This window comes from Peromyscus eremicus, chromosome 22 (genome assembly GCF_949786415.1).
Source record: "Peromyscus eremicus chromosome 22, PerEre_H2_v1, whole genome shotgun sequence".
Classification (NCBI taxonomy): Eukaryota; Metazoa; Chordata; class Mammalia; order Rodentia; family Cricetidae; genus Peromyscus; species Peromyscus eremicus.
Window position 1 is genome coordinate 1639650 of NC_081437.1, and position 21368 is coordinate 1661017.

Sequence of the window (21368 nt, forward strand, 5' to 3'; positions counted from 1 at the left end):
GAATTGTTGAGATCAAGGTTGGATAAAGCACAGGGACAAATAGCCAAACAAATGGAACCACATGAACTATGAACCAATGGCTGAGTGGTCCCCAACTGGATCAGGCCCTCTGAATGGGTGAGACAGTTGATTGGCTTGATCTGTTTGGGAGGTATCCAGGCAGTGGGACCGGGTCCTGTGCTCATTGCATGAGTTGGCTGTTTGAAACCTGGGGCCTATGCAGGATCACTTGGCTTGGCCTGGGAGGAGGGGACTGGACCTACCTGGACTGAGTCTACCAGGTTGATCTCAGTCTGCAGGGAAGGCTTTGCCCAGGAGGAGGTGGGAATTGGGAGTGGGCTGGGGAGAAGGTGAGGGGGGCGGGAGGGGGGAGAACAAGGGAATCCGTGGCTGATATGTAGAACTGAATTGTATTGCAAAATAAAAATAAAAAAAAATTTAAAAAAAGGTTAATGATAAAAGAAAAAAAAATATCCTGAGTGAGATAATGTAGACTCAGTAGGACAAACATTGTATTTACTCACTCACAAATGGATACTAGATATAAAGCAAAGGATAATCAAAATATAGCCCAAAGCTCCAGAGAAGCTAGCTATCAAGGAAGACCCTGAGAGAGATATATGGATCACCTTAGGAACGGGAAATAGATGATTTCTCCATGGGGAGGGGCAATAGAGTGAAGTGGATGGGGCATGCTGGTGGAGAGTCAGAGTGGGAGAGCAGTGAAAGAGTTACCTTGATAGAGGGTGTCATTATGGGGTTAGGGAAAAACCTGGTACTAGGGAAATTCCTAGAAATCCACAAAGATGAACCCAGCCTAGACTACTAGTAATAGTGGAGACAGTATCTGAACTATCTGAACTGGCCTACCCTAGTAATCATATTGGTGAATACCCTAACTGTCATCATAGTACCTTCATCCAGTAACTGAAGGAAACAGATTTAGAGATCCACAGTCAAGCACTAGGCTGCTGACTGGGAGAGGAATTATATGAGGAAGGAGGGCCAAGATCATGATGGTGAAATCTACAGACACAACTGAACCTAATGTGGGCCATGGGAGACCAGCTCCCATGATCAGCTATTATAACCAATCCACGTCAGTCTATTAAATGGGTAACAGAATTTATTAAGATATAAATTGAGGAAATACACTCATGAATACAGAATGAAATAGACAGCTGAAGTCATCCTCTGATCTGACCGGGAGTGAATCCACATTGCAGGCAGGGGCAGGGAGAAGGGACATATGACCCTTCTCTCTTTCCTTACAGACCATTTTCAGAAGCAGAAATTTTGAAAGACCATCTTACCTTGTCTTGGCAGAGTTCAGTAGTCACTTTCCTTGTGTCCTGCTTGTCCAGAAAGTTTAGCATTTATACTGTCAGCAGTCAAGGCAAGGGCAGTTCTTTGCCTAGCAGGCCTTTTTGTGTCAAGAAGAAGACAAACTTCCAAACAGAAATGTCTTAGAAGTCCAACATTCAGGATCAGAGCAATGCTGTGAGGAGTAATCATGTCTCACGTCAACAGAATTCTAAGTTATCAATATATTTAAATGCCATATTCTATAGGTCTATGAAGTGTTTGAAGATTACTTAGCCATCTTACATATGTTTCTGTAAATCTGGAGAATCTAACTAACATAACTATAGAAATGACAAGCATTGGTGACTATAGCTCTGTTAAGTCTTTTCTACCTAAATAACCTAAGGACTAAGGCTTCACATTAACAAGGTAAACAGTCTGTAAACAGATGTACTATATAAGGACAATGACCTTAAAACTGTGACAATACACAAAATATTTTAAACAGAGGTAGAAATGTATAGTGCAATATGCAATATGACAATATCCTTAATATGTATCAGTATACAAAGTGTCCTAAACAAAGGTAGAACATACATACAGTATGACAAATACAATAATATATTTGTATCAATATACAAAATATTTCAAACAGGAGTAGGCTATCTCAGAGTGGAGTAGACAGCTGAAGTCATCCTCTTATATGACTGGGAGTGAATCCACCTAGCAGGCAGGAGCAGGGAGAAATGGCATGTGACCCTTCTCCAACCCCTTATAAGAGGTCAAATACAACAGCAGAAAGCACTGCCTCCCTCAGGCCCTATAACCCAAGGTCATGGGCAGAGCAAATACCACTACGATCAGCTCAGGGCAATAAAAGGAATGCCTGAGAGTAGCGAAGGATAAGAAAGTTTTTCATCTGAGGGTAATTAGGAATAAGTTTTAATCTATCTATGACTAGTAAAATAAGAAAACACATGGTTTCTGATGATAACCTTCTCTTTTACTTCATCTTAAGAATGGTCTCTGACTCCTTCTGTCTCCAAACAGCTACATATCTCTGCACTGCTGCATACAGTTAAATATCTTTACATACATACATCTTTTCACATGGCTACACATCTTTCTTTTACATACATTTATCTTTTAAATTTCATTTCTACACAGCTTCATCTTCCTTGCTTCCACATAGTTAAAAATCTCCACACAGCCACAGCTAAATATCTCATTTGCATAGATCTCTCTCCATACAGCACTTTACACAGTTCCCAGGCACAACTCCTCTATGTAGCAGCAGCTCTTTCACATAGCTCTCTCTCATACTTACACATATATACTTCTATACTATTTACTCACTCTTTACTTACTCTATCACCCACTCACTTCCTCACACTTCTCTCAGGCTTCGTCTTCATTTCTCACTACACACACACACACACACACACACACACACACACACAAACACACACATGCTTCACTCACATTCTGCAGCAGCTCACATACAGCTCTAGACAGTCATCTCTCTCCACACCACTGTTGATGCTGCTCCACAGCCAAACTCCAGACAATTATAATTTACATTTTCAAGGCCCTACCCATTCTCACAACACAAGATATGTCATGTAGTTTCTCTTGGGCTAGTAATGTCACATTGCCCATGCATATTAGCTCTAAGTTAGTTATTGGTCCCAGACAGTAAACATTTGGCTGAACCTTGATCGGTCAGTGTACATGCAGAAAGGGAGCTACTGCAAGGACTATGTCTTGAAGTAAACAGCCTGGCCTTGATTTAGCAATAAATAAAACCTGGAAATTAGTTTTTATGTATATTCTGTATGGGCAACTTAGTCTGTTTTGGACTGTTCTAAGCTCTTTTCAAAAATTGTAAAAGGCTGTCTTTGAGACTGAGACTACTGTTACTTTCCTGTGTCAGTCAAGAATAACATTCTGGTAAGATTTCTGTTCCGTCAGAATTATACAGCCTTAAACACAAATCATAACCTGACCATCCACAACTATAAGTATGCCCAAAGATGTAAAACACACTACCAAAGGCCTGTGGAAAGCACCCCACAGCTGTTCTTACTAGGGAGGCATAGCAGTGGCACCCAAGAAAGTTATAGACAGAAAACAACCAGTTTCCACAGCCAGTGACCCCATAGCTTTGCCAGGTGGGAGTTATACATCTGGTGGGTCAGCTTGTTAAACACTAGTTGTCACCTGCTGTATACTCCCATAGCCCTCGGCATGAACCAAGCTCATAGGAACTCACAAACTTTAGACCAACAGCTATGGAACCTGCATGGGACCAGACTAAACCCTCTTCATATGGGAAGACAGTTGTGTAGCTTGGTGTGTTGGAAGGACCCCTGGTAATGGGGCCAGGATTTGTACCTGGTGCATGAGCTGGCTTTTTTGGAACCAATTACCTGTGGTGGGACACCTTACTCAGCCTAGATGCAGGGAAGAGGGGCTTGGTCCTGCCTCAACTAAATGTACCAGGGTTTGCTGACTCCCCATGGGAACCCTTACCCTTTTGGAGGAGGGGATGAGGGGTGAGAGGGCAAGGCTGGAGGGGCGTGGGAGGAGGGATGAGTGGTGGATCTGTGGTTGGAATATAAAATAAATTTTAAAAAATTCTTAAATTAAAAAAAGAAATTTTGTTTCTGAGATGCTTATCTCACATATTGCCTTGTTCATTTACCTTCCTCCATCCTCTTTTAGTTAGACTGCAAAACAAAACAAAAATCTCTAAATGCAAACCTCTATGGAACTCTTCTCCCTGCCCCTGCCTGCAACTCTTAATAAAATTAAAAGATACAAGCAAGTTAAGCCCATTGTACTTAACAAACCTCTTTCCTTGAAGAGATGCAATAGAAATGTTTAAATTGATGGCAGGTATAAACTCAAGTTTTGAGCATTAATAACCATTTAGCATGTTGTAAAGACTAAACTATATTCTGATAAGTTGTAAGTATTTATTATTATGGATTATACTGGATATAATTTATGAGTAATAATTTGTTTGGGTAGGATTATTTTCAGCTCTATTCTAAGGGGAACCAGGGAACCTACTACCAGTGTTCTCCTGAATAGATGTGGTTTAAAATTGCTGTCTAAAATTCTCCAAGTACTGAGAATAAGTGACGGTTGAGGGCTCGACCTGAATTGGGACATCTACATTAGCTGCTCACTCTTGCTCAAGGCTCATAGAATATAATGGAAGAAAAGGGAGAATTGATGTAAATACAGTACACATATATGACATTAAAAAATACAGAATAAACAAACAAAAGAAGAATTTAAAAGCCAGTAAATGGGGAAGAGTGCTATCATCTGGACATGATATGAGTAAAAGACTTATGAATTGCAGTAGTTGTAGTTACCTACACCAGATCAAGTCATTCAACTTTGCATCATGGATAGAGGCTGGACTTAAGAGACTCCAACTCAGCTGGGGAATCACTGGAAGTTAATGACTATGGCAATCATTTCTCTTCAATGATAAGAAAGCGTGTGCTTCAGAAAATAGTCCCACACCCATGCCCATGTAAGCAACCCTAATATCAAATGACTCATTAAAAAAGATACAAAAGTAGGAAGAAAACTTTTTGGGAAGCAGAAGAGGTACAGAAGGGAATGGATAGGGAATAAGAGAGGATGATGAGAGTAAGAATAATTAAAATAAATTATGTACATGTGTATATGAAATTGTCAAAGAATGAAGGAAATTTTAAAATATAATATCTTTTTTTTAAGTCTGTGGGAATTTATACATACAATAAACTTTGATCAAATTCAGTCCACCCATCTTTCCTCCTGACTCTTCTTGTATCCAACTCCCACCTCCTCCACATCTATCCTAACTCAATATACCTCTTTTTTTCACTCTTCAATAACAAACTGTTTATTAAACTGTTTGTGCTGCCTATATGCACATGGGGAAGGGAACATCCACAAGTACATGACTGGCAGAACAGTGGCCACACCTTTAAAGAAAATTGGCTTTTCCTTCTCTATTGTTCATCAACTATCATGAGCCTCTTCTTTATCCATGTTTAAATTGCTGAAATGATACCTGGCTTGATTTTGTGCAAGCCTTCTGGCAACTGCAGCTGCTGAATTCATCAGTATAACAGACCTGTTGTCCTGTCTAGAAGACCGTTTGCCTGCTCCTCCCCAAACTGTGGGCCAAGTTACTCAGAAGTAATTTCTTTTTGGAATTAAACCTTCCTTGTCTGTAATGTTATTGCTATTTCCTTCAGGATTACAATAAGAGTACACATGGAGAAGAACCTATTGTTTCTTATCTCTATAAAGTAGGTCAGCTGGTTAGTTGGACAAGAAAGGTGTATAAGAGTTGAACAGTTTGTGCTGATTTTCTTAACCCAATTGTGGTCCAATACTTAGGATGTTCCAAACCCATTTATGGTTAGGTGAGCTAGGAAGAAGGTAGAGAACGGATTTCTGTTAGGAAGTTCTCTTGTTTAGAATGTTGGAAAAAAATATTTTGAGTTGTAATGGCTGAAGCCAAGAGCAAAAGGCATGATATGTAGTATCATCATATAGCTGTGGGGCTTAGATCATCTAAAATTTTACAACTTCCTTTCTTGTTTCTATGGTCAAATATATAATAAGGAGCAACTTATGGAAGCATTGGATTATTTGAGCTCATCGTTTAACAGGGATATAATCATAGTGGTAAGGAAGGCATGGAATCAAAAACCCGAGGCAGTGATCCCATTCAGGAAGCTGAATATAAGCGAGAAGCAAATCAAGGCTATAAAAACTCAAGATTGCCCTTAACACTTTATCCACCTACTTCCTCCAATGAGGATTCTACTTTTAAAATTTCTAGAGCCTCCCAAAACAGTATGACCAACTCTGAACCTAGGACTCAAACATACAAGCCCACTGCCAATGGTAAGTAGAGTTCATCTCATGTGAGTAGCTGAAGACTTCTCACTGAGTACAGTCTAGAGCATTAATTTCATAATTTCTGAAGCAAGCTTTCTGTCACTTAAATTCTGAATCCATCCATCTGTAGTTGGAAGATTTCTGATAACATACTTAACCATGAATTCAGTTTATATAAAAAAGGGTACAATTAAATAAATTACCATTCTATACAGGTTATTCTGAGAATTAAGTATTAACATAGTAAAAGCAGTTAAAACCATAGTTATTGTCACATATTTTTTATTCCTATATTTACATTGATTTTTTATTGGTGAAATTATTAAGGCCACTCCATGTAGTCAAAAGGAGATTTATTTAATGGCGTAACTTACAAATTAAGAGATAGGTAGGTCGCAGTCCAGCGGTGTTCTCTGGAGCTCTGCTTGGTCCACCTCTCCCGTCCAGGGTCCGGGAACCGAGCGCCAGCCTGCCAATCCAGATCTCCAGTCTCCAGGCGCTTCCCTTTGCCCCACCTTGTAGGCGTGACAGTTGCTGAAGTCTCAGTGGGGGTTGGAACTTCCAGATCAAAGCTGGAATGGCTACCCACTACAATTTTTGTTTGATTTTAGAATACATATATTTTGGTATATACACATCTCATGAGTTACTTAGTATCTATCAACAATGTGTGAGAATTAAATAGAAACATTAAATAATATCTGCTTAATTGTTCTTATAGTTGCTAAGAGAATACAGAAAATCACTGATGATGTTGCTATACTCAGAATATTATGGTATGGAACCTGCTAGACCAGAAAAATCATGAGTAAGGAGTGGTGGGATGAATGATTTGTGAGACAGCAACATGCAACAACCTAGCAGGGAAAGGGGTGAAGAATAATGCAAACCTATGTTGAAAAGGAAAGGGGACTCTTAATGAATTATGAAGGAGACTTTGGTATGATGCCAGTATCTCTTTTAAGTGAAAGGTATTTTCATCATGAAATGTCATATTTGCAGAAAGCCATAGATCCCAAAGGAGATTTCCCAGGAGATTTTTCATTTTTCACTGGATTTACTAATGAATTGAAAAGATCACAGGCTATAGAGAAGTAAGCACAATGGTATATTGGTGATGTTGCAGTTGGTGCTGATAAAGTTGCACTTAAAAGAAAATTCAGTATAACTTGTAACTGGGAACTGGAGACAGATAAAGTGCTGAGGGAATAGAATTTGAAAAAAAAAAAAGCAGAGTTAGTGTTAAATAAAATCTTTAAAGCCCTTTCATACTTAATGGCTGCAATTCTGGTAACAATTGTTTACAAGAAATAGTGAACAGTATAATTATATTTATAATTATCATTAAAAAACTAACAGGACTCTTATTAAAATATTTTTAACTAAGATGAAAATTGTCAACCTATGTGGTACAGCCAAAGAAAGAAAATAGAATCCAGGAAAACACTCCACGGTTCAGGCTCTGGCAAGTTACTATTGTTCAAACTCCTGGAGTTGCCTCCTCTGCTCAGATATTCCAACTAGTCATGAAACAGACATCAATCCAAGAATTTGTTCTTCATAGAAGAGTGGAAAAGCTAGAAGAATTCCTTCTTTTTAGCTCACAAATAAAACTTCCTAGAACCCATCAGAAGAGCTCATCCAGTGGCTGATGGCTAAGTTGTTTTTCTTACAATGGGAATCACACTCGCAAAGGCAATGAAATTATAATGTTGTTAAAGTGGGACTTATTGTTTCTTGAAACCTCTATCAGCAGAAAGTAACATGGTGGGGAGGGTTCTGATGAAATATATAAAAAGAGTTGGCTTTTAAGAGACAATATTTGAGATTGCCACAATCTCTTTTACCTATGATATGGACAATTAGGAAATGTAACTATTGTTGGAGGTTGAGATGAGATTATAATTGTGGAAATACATGGAATTGTTTGCAATTTGCACTTCTTATTCTATAAAAGAAAAATAAAATACAATTATCCCACTTTTTTTTTTTGGCCCACCTAAAACTTAAAAACCGTTTTATTCAGCATATTTTTAAAAGAAAACCACATTTTCTTCCTGCTCCAAGAAGGATTTTTTTTTTTTTAAGATTATTTACATCCGTGTAAGAGATAGGAAATGGAAGAACACACCCCAGGTCTCCTGTCTAAAACTCAAATCTAACGCTTTGGGGTTTTTGATTTATGACACTGTGATGTTTGTTCAGAATGCAAGTTGAATAATATATGCAAAGTAAATGCTCAAAGTAATATAATGCTATTAGCTGGAAAGCAAACTGCTGTGGAGGAAGGCAGCTAAACGTCCTTCTGCTCCTGTTGTGAGCAACATCACCCATTTGACCAAGCTTTCTCTGTCTCTAAATGTGAATAACAATGTTCTTAATTTCAATATTTTAAATTGTGCACCCAGAGAGGTGTTTTGGTGTGAGAGAGGGCACAGTAAAGAAACCACTGAAATGGCTGCTCCATTATTGGGGAGGGGTTATTGTGAATAAGAAAGAGAGAACATGAACAGGCATCTGGAAAAGTCCAGAGATAAGGGTCCAGAAAAGAAAACAGACTGGATATACAGTCAGGACATATAGCCAGGACTATCTATGAGAGAGGATATAGAATGGGAGAGAATTTTGGAAGAAGGGGTGTGATAGTGGGGATAGTGAAGTAGCAAGAGGTAGTTAGTGCAGGGGGGAAAAATCTTGTCCTTACATAGAAAAACAAAAGGATGTCTGGGAGGAGTGATGCCTGGGGAGGTGGGAAGGGCCAGCATGCTTTGAAATGAGTAACAAGTACTTGTGAATAGGGACTAAGATAGCCCGGAGGCCAGCATGGACTTTGATATGCAAACACATATGCATGTGAATTGAGCCACATGTCCCTTCTGCTAGAGGCAAGGGAAATGATGCCTTTTGGGGGATAGAAAATCCTTTTTACAATTTCCTGAGGAAAGCTGGTTCTTATCTAGCAACCAGAAATCTTTCTATAGTTCAGCCTGAGCTCATTTCTAGACATACAAACTGCCTTTACAGTTCCCCCATTTAACACACTCTTAATGTCTTCTCCAAAGCCATATGCCAGTCTTTTTGATGAAAATAACAATTCTTCTGGGTTGTAAGCAGGAACCGACACACAGTTTATGTTTCGGCACCTGTTCTAAACCTAGGGTAGATGGGCTTTGTGATTTCAAGTGAGTTGTAAGTGTTAGACTTGTCTTAAGATTCAGAGAAAACCGAAGGGATTGACCTATAAAGTGTGAAGTATTTTAAGAGGACTCATAGATCTGTGTATTTGTGTATATGTTTTTATCCCTGCTAAAACCCATGCCTGAGGCTAGGTAACAATATGCTGCTTGAAGAGGTCTGTAAAGACCTACATGTGTTTGGATAATGAGTTTAGTTTCTAACTCCTCCAGATTTGATTGTTCCATGGAAACACACTGGCAATCTGCCAGGTTTTCACTTTGGTAAATGCTTGTTGTTATAGGGAATTTGTAAAATGGCTATAAATTACAACTATCTCCATGACAGGGAAAAGAAAGAAAAAAGTCAGAGGCAAAAAATACATAACACAGTAAATAAAGACAGAAGTAAAATGCAGGCAGTAATTTTACTGTTACATCAGTAGAGTGTTTTGCTATTATTCTGGATAAATATGTCTATTTCCTAATCCCCATGACACTGTCATGGTCTCAGAACTTGTCTCTCGTACACCATTTTTCCACATCTTTCTCTGAAAATTTTCCTTCATATATACTTTGTTATCACTTGCATGAGCAGATGTCCCCCTTCTAAATTTTGTATTCATGGTAAAACTGATGACATCTGTCACCCACCATATAGGTAAGAATAAATGATTATTACATCATAAGAGCATCTATGGAGAGGAAAACTTGCATGGAATGATCTGAGAGAAAGGAAGGGTGACTGCTCTGTGTGTTCACTGTGATTATTGTTAGCATTCAGGTATTATGCTAACCTGCCCTTAGGGAGCTAACAGAATATGTCACCAACCACAACCACTCCCTATGTGCTTGCTAGCATTTCAGGCATCATTCTGGCCTACCCCCAGGTCTTCAGCTGTAGCCACTAAGAGCATCCCCTGTTCATATGCACTGTCATCATTCAGCCAAATACCTGGCCAGCCCAGGCTTCTATGGCTACTGTGTTCCTGTGTAGTCTCTATGTGCATGCACTAAGCCCCCTGTTCCTCACTCTTTCCCACTGTTCCTCTGAAGAGGCAGACAGACTTTTGCCTCTCTCCCATTTCAACCCCCTCCCTCTCTTCAATAAACCTCCTATGTGTAAGTTCTGTTGCATAGTGTTCCTTCTTGCCACTGCTAAACTACAACAATTATGGGTGGGGACTTGTGTGACTGATACCACTGATGTCTACAAAAAAAGTGGAGGGCACTTATCATCAGCTTGGCATATATGAATGTCAAAAAAGAAGAGGGAGGGCTATGACTTAAAAGATGTTAGAAGATAAACAACAGGAAATGATGTTACCACTCTAATGAGTGACATGAACATAGAAGAATGGAACCTAACAATAAGGTAGACTAAAGTCCCATGCAATACCCAACTTTATTTAGAACATCAAACAGTTTGTATTCTAAGGTTTAAGCAAAGCCATATAAGCAAAGTTCACATGAGTCCAAGCTGTATAGAATCACCAGCACAAGGCACGTTCACATGAGTTTAGGCTGTACCAGCCACAAGGACAACCCTTGCTTGGAATCATCATTTGAATTAATAGTAAGAAGATAGGTAATTGGAAGTAAACCTACTCCTGTTTACTACACCTTCATGGGGCATGAAAGCACATTTCAAGAACAAATCCATCTTTAGGAGAAGCAGGGGTCATAAGACTCTAGTCTTGTTTTCTCATAAGCTCTCAGAATTCTCACAAAGCTGTATTCTTGGACCATGTTCTGACAAATGGAGGGAATCTTATTACATAATACACATGTAAAAAACAAAGTATTCTTTTCTTTAATAACCCAGAGTGATTAACACCTAAAAAACTAAATATAGCCAGTTTCAATTATTTGTGCTATTCCTTTTTCTAAAGTCTCCAAGTATGTTGAATGTGTAAATTTTGAACTACTGTCCCAAGGAGAACTACAAGGCAAGGTTTCTGCTAGCTTCTAGTCACATAGTTCTATTGAAAAATACATATCTAACATTATCTAAAATGGATTGCTAATTCATTACCACAACTCATAACTGGTATCAGTCTAACTGATATTTAAACAAGACTTTTCTGATACTTGCATTTTCTCTGTCAAACACACCATGACACCCTTACACTGAGGAACACTAGACAGCTCTCTATGCTATATTTAGGATATTTATGGAGCATTTCAAACAGAAAAATAATCATAAAAAGGTATAAAAATATGAAATCTATGGAACCACACAATCAGCATGATTTCTGTATGACAGCTGCATCAGGAAAGCAGACAGGATCAGACTTTGTTTTGTCCTTACTCAGTGCATGTTCACAGATTAGCATAGGACTACTCCAAGGTATTGATTTTAGAATCACAAATAAATTTCAGTTAAGTAGGTAGACTTACAAATATGAAATCAGTAAATGGACTGACTAGTAGTGAATCATATATTCACTTATTTTGTTCTTATTAAATGTTTGTAGAAATTTTCATCCTGCCTTATCATTGGTTGCTATTGTCTTTGCTTCACATAAAACAATCCAATAACTCCTAGTAAGGAAGATGGTGAGTGACACCATTTCATATAGGTAGAAAAAAGTATCTCAGTTTTTATACAAAAACACTGAAATCATCCCATAAGTGGTTGGCAATATAAGAACAATATGGTATATATAGTGAATGAGAATAGACTATGATAGTTAAAACATGGACTGCAGGATTAGAAATCTTGGTTTATCTTACACATCATCTACTTAGCAGCTTAGTGATGTTAGGCAAGCTATTTAATCTCCCAGAACTTTAGTTCTTTTATCAGTGGAATAAAACTAGTAAATATGTAGTGCTGTTGTAGAGGTGTTCAAGTTTGCCTTAATAAACACCATGAGCAAAAGCAACTTTGGGAGGAAAGGGTTTGTTTGACTTATATATTCCAATCACAGTAAGGCAGAAACCTGCAGGTAGGAACTAAAGCAGAAACATGACTTGCTCCATGTGACTTTCTCACCTTGCTTTTTTATACAATCCAGGACCACTTGCCCAGGAACGGAGCTACTTACAGTGAACTGGGCTATTCTTCATCAATCACTAATCAAGAAAAGGCCAGTCTGGGGCAGGCATTTTCTCAATTGAGGATTCCTCTTTCAAGATGACCCCATCTTATACCACGTTGACAAAAAGTAACTAGCACAGGAAGCAAGCTATTAACAAACAACATAGTGTGGGTGTACCATAGGGAGTAACATGCCGTATTTTTTAACATATCTACACCTAAGATAGAATTTACTATTATGATCCCTCTACTGTTTCTAAGAACTATCGCTTAGAAGCCAATATTCTGGAGATTGTTTTTGGTGGAAAGGAAATCACATTTGTTCCAGAGCCATGCCTGGGAAAGTGAAAGAGGATGCAGTCCTCAAAGCACCATTTTGGTGGAGTTATATACAAAATGTAGTGTTCACAGGGGACAAGTATAGTAGGCAAATGAGCACACCTTGTGTGGCAAGATAGGTTTTGTCAGCTTTCCATTTCATTTTTTCTGTAGCTAAAGTATCACAATCAATCCTGAATTCCTGGGGGCTACTTCATGTAATTCTCTGGATAATACCATTATCTTCAAGTTAAGCCTCACAGCAATTTACATGCTTTGTGCTGTTTGAATTACAGGGCAAGAATAAAGAGTGATACAGTACCTGATTTTATCTATCAGCAGATGTTCTTAGTTCTTTATACCTATGGATAGATTTTCTAGCAGTTGACATCTGAAGTCATTTAGGTCTGTCTTTCCTTTAGAATTTAGTACCCCAGGCAAAGAGAAGAAAAGAAAAGCAATTCTACTTGGGACATTTCTCAAAAGAATAATCATTGCTTCACTAAACTTAAAAATAAAAATCCTGAAATTCATTGGTGGTGACAAGGGAAAATATTGCTAAGTCCTGATAGCAGACAAGATTTCTAAACAAGGCCAGAGAACAATAAACACAGAATGAGAATTGAAAATTAAATATCAAGATTCTTTTTAATATTTTAATTTCTTAAAATTTTATGATATTATAATGTGATTACCACATCTTTCCCTTTCCTTTCCTCTCTCCAAATTCTCCTATATATCCATCCATGATATCTTTCAAATTCATGGACTAATTTTCAATTAATTGTTATCACATGCATATATATGTATATGTACATATATATGTATGTATATATATATATATGTGTGTGTATATCCCCTCAGTCTTTATAATGTTTCTTGTATGTATGTTTCTTATTAAATGTATGCTATCAAAGCACATCTAGTTTTTTTTTTTTTTTTTTTTGGTTTTTTGAGACAGGGTTTCTCTGTGTAGCTTTGCGCCTTTCCTGGAACTCACTTGGTAGCCCAGGCTGGCCTCAAACTCACAGAGATCCACCTGGCTCTGCCTCCCGAGTGCTGGGATTAAAGGCGTGCGCCACCACCGCCCGGCTGCACATCTAGTTTTTAAAGGCAATAAGTATGTGAATATTTGCAGAACACATCTATTATATTGTGTAAGTAGAATATAAAAGGATTCATCCTCAATGATTAAAATATACCTCAAAAAATTGGAAAGAGGTAGAATATCTCACATAAGTACATATTTGAACCACCAGTTTACATCTAAAAAAAAGTCTTGCTTATATTATTCCTTAGTAAAATAAAATTTAATGAAATGAAAATCAAAATCACAATTAGGTTGCAGTCTGTCATCTTTTAGGATGATTTTAAAAAGGGAATAGCATACAAACTACAGAAAAATGGAAGCTTTTATTCTCAAATGTACCTATCCAGGATTTTGTGCACCTTTGTCCATGGAAGTCTTAAGCTGGTTTTGATGGCTCATTCTATGTGTCTGCTGGGCTTTACTGTGGAGTACCCAGATATCTAATTATACAGATTCTGGGTGTGTCTCCTACTAACCTTTGAACATCCTGAATGAGTGGATTTATTTGAGTTGAGAGTGTTATCCCACCCATTAGAAGTCTGGAAAAAATAAAAATCTCCATAAAGGATGATCTTCTCTCTCTCTCTTCCAATGCCTTCAAGGCAAGAAACCATCATTCTGTTTGTTATTTATTTACTGACATTATTTACCAAGTGTGAGAAACAAACCATGAGGCACAACAAATCCATTTGAGAGTTTTATTAAGGAAGAGAGAACGATAGGCATTAGTAGGCCTACCAGAAAGAATGTGTGGAGAGAGACAGATGGAATTGGAAGAGTCTGCTCTTATGGTTCACCTAGCACATTCATAAATGGGCTTAACTTAGTTACACCATGCATTCGCAAAGATTACTTGACCAGGTTGCACACAGATTACATAAGACCCTGGAGTGACTAAGCATTTTGCCTCACTGGTGATAGCACATGTACAGTCATCTGACTCAAGAAGTGGCTAGGCGGGTGTCAGGAACAATAACATTCCACCCTTTTTGTTATTATAAACAAGTGAAGGGTTATGGGTGGCAGGTTTATGGGAATGGGGGCACCAGGTCTCTCAGAACTGCTTCCAGCTGACTTGGTAGGCATCAGTTAATTTTTTTTTTGGCAGGGGGTCTTTTCCTGAGGTAACTGGTCATCCTGAGGTAGGTGATTATCTTTGATGATGTTTTGAGCGCTGTCGAATTATCCAGTGCCACTTGGATTTGACAGCTTGGACCCAACAAGATGCTGGCAAGGCAAAAGATGAAGTTTAGAAAAAAAAATTCTTAGATCATGGTACTTGATGAGGGGGGAAGATGGGATGAGGGGAGTCCCTGAGGGGTCCCAGGATGAGGGGGGTTTCTGAGACCAAGAAAGGTGGAATGATACTTATCTGAAGTGAATCTGACCTGTCTAGTTGAGTCCAAGCCAACACCCTGGAGCTGAGAAGAATTTTTAAGTTTACGAAGAAGACAAATTTTAGACATATTAAGAAGCAACCAAAGAGAATTTAAGATCCTGAACTTGTAGCTACGATATTATAGTGTTTAGTATTCTGCTATCAGAATTTTATTGGTTAGTGTTAAAGTTATGGGGAGAGAGAGAGAGAGAGAGAGAGAGAGAGAGAGAGAGAGACAGAGACAGAGACAGAGAGACAGAGAGAGAAACAGAGAGAGACAGAGAGAGACAGAGAAAGAGAGACAGAGAGAGAGGCATCTGGAATATGCTTTATTCTTTCTATTATTATCAATTAGGTTTCCTATCTTCACCTGAGACAAACCTTAAGGCACCTGTTTCCTTTCATTATTGTAGTATCACTTCAGCATCTAGGAGACACAGGTGATTGATTGCTGAGGGCAGTTAACAATAACAAACTGTTTTGCAGAGTCCAGACCGTTTTGAGTCTGGGGGTGTGAATACCTTTGGAGTGTTAGCTGTTTCTTACCACCTGGGTATATTTGATGGTCCTTGAGCCTCCGGCTCTATGGTTGATGGTGGTCCTGTAACATTCAGCTGAGTAGTTAGTTAGAAATTTGAATATATTATTAGAGACACAGAGGGAAACTAATGAATCAGAATGTGATCAGTAGAGACAGGATAATGCAGAGGGTGAATCAGGAAAAAAAATATGTGGGATACCCAACCCAGTGGGGTTGAGTATGGTTGTGGGATGAAGCCTCATTCTTCTGGAATTGGAGACAAGACAGTTGATCTCCATGTCCTCTGGAACTTAAGAGAGCAAGGCCCTGTTTTCATCACTGTGTATGAGGAAGAATTACCCTGGGGTGGGGGGTGTGGTAAAGGTTTTAGGTGAGATAGGTGAATCCAGTGAGGAAAGCCCTCAAGCTTAGCAGCTGTGGGGATTACAGGAACTACCTTGAAGAATCCCTGCCATTTAGGGGTATGGAGTGAGGGGCACTGGCCTGGGGGGGGCGAAGAAGGGCCTGACCCCCAATTAGAGTTGGGCAGGGGCTGTCACATGGCTTGGGTAGGGAATGGTCAGCAAAATTCCATAGGAGGGAATGGGGTAATAGAGTAAGGGGGTAAGCAGATGGTCAGGGAGGGGTGAAGGTTTGGATGGAAGGTCAGGGGTTAGAACCAGCCTACCATGCATGAGTTCAAATGGTACTATTAAAGGGTTGCTTGGAAAGAGCCTGGAGCCTGAAAAGAGCCAGGGGCAATAATAGTTTTACCCAGTCAAGGTGAAGTTCCTGTGACATCTTGCTAAGACTATTTTGTAAGGAATAGTTGGTGCCATCTACCTTTCCTGAGGACTGAGGATGGTAGGGGATATAGAAATGCCTTCGGATGTTAAGAGCTTTAGATAGGGTGTAGGAAATGTGGAAGGTGAACTCTGGGCCATTATCAGACTGGAGAGAGGCTGAGATCCCAAATCAGGAATAATCTTCCAAAGAAGGAGGTCAGAGACTGTTTGAGCCCCTTGATTAGTAACTGGGAAAGCCTCCACCCAGCTTGAGGAGGTATCCACTAGGACCAGGAGGTATTTAATCCATCTGACAGTGGGCATATGGGTAAACTCAAGTTGCCAGTCAGTCCCTGGAAGGGAGCCCCTAGCCTGGTGAGTAGGAAAACAGTGGCTCTGATATTTGGAATTGGGATCTGACTTTTGACAAATTTTACAAAAGGCAGTAATAGTTCTTAAGAACTATAAATCATCAGGGGTGGACTGTAGGTGAGCCTTGACAAAATGAGATAGAGCTTGACTATTAGAATGAAAGAACTGGTGTACATAGGACAGAATTTGCTGAGTGTCAGGGGGTGGCTGTGAGGCTGTGGGTTGTAGTGTATGGATTCCCTGTGGTGGGTGGGATGTCTGGGGGCTGCTGTCCGAGCTGCCTCATTGGCTCAGTTATATCCCTTAGAGATGATGGAGCTACAGGTCTGATGAGACCGGCAGTGAATAATTACCTGAAGCTTTGGGAAGATGAGAGGCTTTAGCATGGCCATTATTTGGCCTGAGTTAGATATGGATCCTCTTTTTGCTGTAAGAAGCACGTACTCTTTCCAGAAGGCAGCATGGGATAGGAGAATATGAAAAGCATATTTGGAGTCTGTGTAAACATTTAGGGATTGTTCCTGTGCCAATTGGAAGGCATGGGTTCAGCTATTAGTTCAGCCTAATAGTTAGTAGTGTGGGCAGGTAGTGCCTGTGCTTCAGCCACCCCAGTATCTAATACTATGCATAATCTGCTTTATAAATCCTCTCATGTAAAAAGGAGCTGCCATCTGTGTACCAGGTATAAGTGACCTGAGGCAATGTGCCCTCCTATATGTGTGAATGATGGGTAGTAGTTCCTCTAGGGTTTCAATGCAGAAATGAGATGAGGGGTAGTCAGTATTAGGTTGAGGGAGAAGGTTTGAGATATTAAGGGGTGGACAAGATTCGAAAGGAAGTGTGACTTGGAGAGGAAAAGCTTGGAAAATAGGTAAAGTTTTAAGCCTTTAGAAATTGAGGTTGTGGCTGGAGAAGATAGTGGAGAGTGACCCAAAGATTAGTTTCTTTAATTCACAAATTAGGAGCTCAGCAGCCACTAAAGCATATATGCAAGGTGCCTGTCCCTGAGTGGTGAAGTCTAGTTTTTTTGACAGATATGCTACAGGTACAAAGAAGTGTGCCAGCTGGTGCCCTAGGGCTCCACAAGCACCTCCTTCTCTTTCTGTTACATAGAGGGAGAAGAAATGAGTTAGGTCTGAGAGATGGAGTACTGGAGGATGGAGAAGAGCCTGTTGGAGCTTCTGGAAGGGTTTTCGTAATGGTGTGAAGGAGCTGCCCCATATAAGGGGCAAACAAGGAGAGAAAAGGATGGAACCCAGCTATCCCCAGAAATGACAAAATTTCCTGTTTAGTATAGGGGACTGAAAGAGACTGGATTTGGTGTTTTCTGTCTAAAGTAATAGTCTTGTGACTTGGGGCAATGGTGATAGGTGACCTGAGCAATGGACAGCTGGATCTTGAAAAGCAAGACTCTATAACCCCAATTGGACAAGAAATTTAGGAGAGCAGAGGTGTTAGTTTGGCTAACTCGTAATGATGGGCTGTGAAGTATGTCATGCACATATTTTATGAGTTTAGAGACAGAGAGAAACACAGTGTAAAGAAGGTAGGGCCTGACCAAAAAGATGTGGGCTGTTTCTCAATCCCTGTGGCAAGACAGTCCTGGTCAGCTGCATGGACAGGTGAGTGTCGGGGTCAGTCCAGGTGAAAGCAAAGATATTTTGAGACTGAGGGCTGAGAGGAATAGAGAAGAAAGCATCCTTGAGTTCCAGAACTGAGAAATAAGAGATTCCTAAGGGGATAGTGGAGACGAGTGTATAAGGATTGGGGACCACATGATAGATGGGGATCACTGCAGAATTAATGAGCTGGAGGTCATGAACCAGGTGATAGGTTCCATAAGACTTCTTAACTGCAAGTATAGAGGTGTTAAAAGCAGAAATGGGGGCAAAGTAGCTTTTTTTTTTTTCTAGAAGGTCAGAGATGATAGGTTTAAGTCCCCTAAGGCTCTGGAATTAGAAAAGGTACTGAGCATGGGTAATGTACTAGGTAGGGTCCTGTAACTGGATAACAATGGGGGTATGGTGCCTAGCAGCATAAGGGTTTTGGGGGTTCACCTGAGGGGCTGGCAATGGAAATGACATGTTAGAACCATTGGGGTGAGTGACTAGGAGGAGGAGAAGAGCTATTGGCATGTCTGAGGTCAGGTGAATGGGGGTAGCAAATGAAATAGAAGCTCCTACTTTGGCTAAAGAACTCTTCCCATTAGGGGCACAGGGCAAGTTGGCACCACCAAAAATGTGTGAGTAAGAGGGATAGCCCTGAAAATACAATAGAGTGGTGAGGTCTGATGTGATATGTAAGGCTGTCTCCCTACACCAATAGGGAGAAAAGAAGGAGAAGTGGGTCCCCAAAACTCCCTCAGGACCGAGTAAATGGCCCCAGTGCCCACGAGGAAGGAAATGGATTACTCCGATACTGTAATGGCTATGCAAGGCTCCCTATGGGAGATGACAGTTGTCAGTTCAGCACTTGGACACACTCAGTCACCCATGGCCAAGCCTAGAAGGTTGGCTGGAGGGTAGTCTGCATTTGATGTTCCCATGCCACAAGGTACATGGGGGCAGTCAACTGACCAATGTCCATTGACCAATGTCCCTCTTGGTGGTACTTTAAAGCTGGTCCAGGAGGCCCATGTCAGGCAGGGCAAGTATGAGCCCAATGGCCTTCTCAACCACATTTAAAACCAGGACCTAAGGGCCCTCAGGCAGTTGCCACAGCTGGTCAGATGTCTTTGCCAGCATTTGGTTTTTCTGTTTATGGCTTTCTCATCTTTCCCATGGTGCACCTTAAAAGCCAGCACTAAGACTTCTGCCTGTGGGGTCAGGGGCCCTCTCTCCAGACATGTAAGCTTGGCTCTAATGTCAGGGAAGCTCTGAGAAAAGAAGTGGGTCATAAGGAGCTGTCTTCCCTCTGGACTCTCAGGATCTAGATTAGTGTATTGTAAGAGGGCCTTTGTAAGTCATTCTAGGAATTGAGATGGATTTTCCTGTTTGTCCTGAACTGTCTTGAAGCTTATCATAGTTTAATGATTTGAGGGCAGCCTTATGAAGACTTTCTAGGAGGCAGGTCATAAACTGATCCCTAGCTAGAGAGCCACCTGGGGTGTTATAATCCCATCATGATGTCCAATTGGGGACTGCCTCAGTTCCAGGAGGATGTGATGCATTAGTCTGGCGGACCTCATCTGCATGGATTCTAGCCTGTTCCCAAACTTGTCTGCACTTCTCAGAAAGTAGGCTGTTAATTAAGATCATGTATATATCATAAAAGGTGAGATTATAGGACTGGGTGATATATTGGAATTCTTTAATAAAAGAGGTAGAGTTGAACGTGTAAGAACCCAGTTTCTTTTCTATCTGAAAGAGTTCTGCCAGTGAGAAAGGGACATGTACCTTAAGCAGTCCATTCACCTCAGCTACCTCCTGCAAAGGAAGGATAGTCACTGGACTGGTTTCACTGGGGTAGGGTTCCTTAGCAGCTCAAGAATGAGTGACAAAGGGAGCAAAAGTGGGAGGCAGAGTTGGGTGGTTGGAGTGGCCCAGTACTAAAGAGGAGGAAGGGGCTGGAGGAGCCGAAGGAACAGTCACTGGAGGAGAGGAAGAAGTGGGAGGTTGGAAATGTGGGGGTTTATTAGCAGGGTCTAGAGTAGTAGTGAAAGGTTCTGCTGATTAGGGCTGCATGGCTAGGAGCAATTGGACAGGTGAATAGGAATCAAGGAGAGAGGATTTGGAGCAAAGATAGAAAAAGGCTTGGTATAAGGTAACTCTATCACTCATTTGCTGACAGAAATTAGATAACTTCTGTAAAATATCGGGGTCCAATGAGCCATTAGGTGGCCATTTTTTGTTGTTATCTAAGGGATATTTGGGCCATTTTTTTGTGCAGAGGCAGATAAGCTTAGAAGTCTATAAGTAGGGCATTATGCGGAGAGGTTTGAGGGTTTCTAAAAGGCATCCCAGAGAAGATATGGTGCTTATGCAATTGGAGGGCTTATTTCTCATGACTGTGGCAGAGAGAAAAATAAATAAATAAAATAAAATAAATGAGATCCAATGGCTTTAATATCTCAGGCATCCCAAAGATTAAATGAGGATCGATTAAGAATGGCACAAGTCACTCAGTGTTCTGCTGTGCAAAGGAGGCCCAGGGCAGTAGCGCAAAGGATGAGAGTCGAAGAGATGTAAAACAATTGAAAAGGAGGCCTCAGACCTCAGTCATGGGGAATGACCAGGGGTGATAGTTGTCAGGGACAAGGATAGAATCTCTAGTTAGTGGAAAAATACAGACCCCCATAAGACAGGGAACTAGATCATCTTACAGTCAGGTTGCCTAGCAACAGGACATTGAGGCAGAGCCCTTGACCCTTTCACCCTGTAAACATCCTATACAAACATCCTTAGCTTGCCCCACCTTATGCAGATGACAGCTTCTTGCTCCCCCCACCCTGCAGAAACTATATAAACC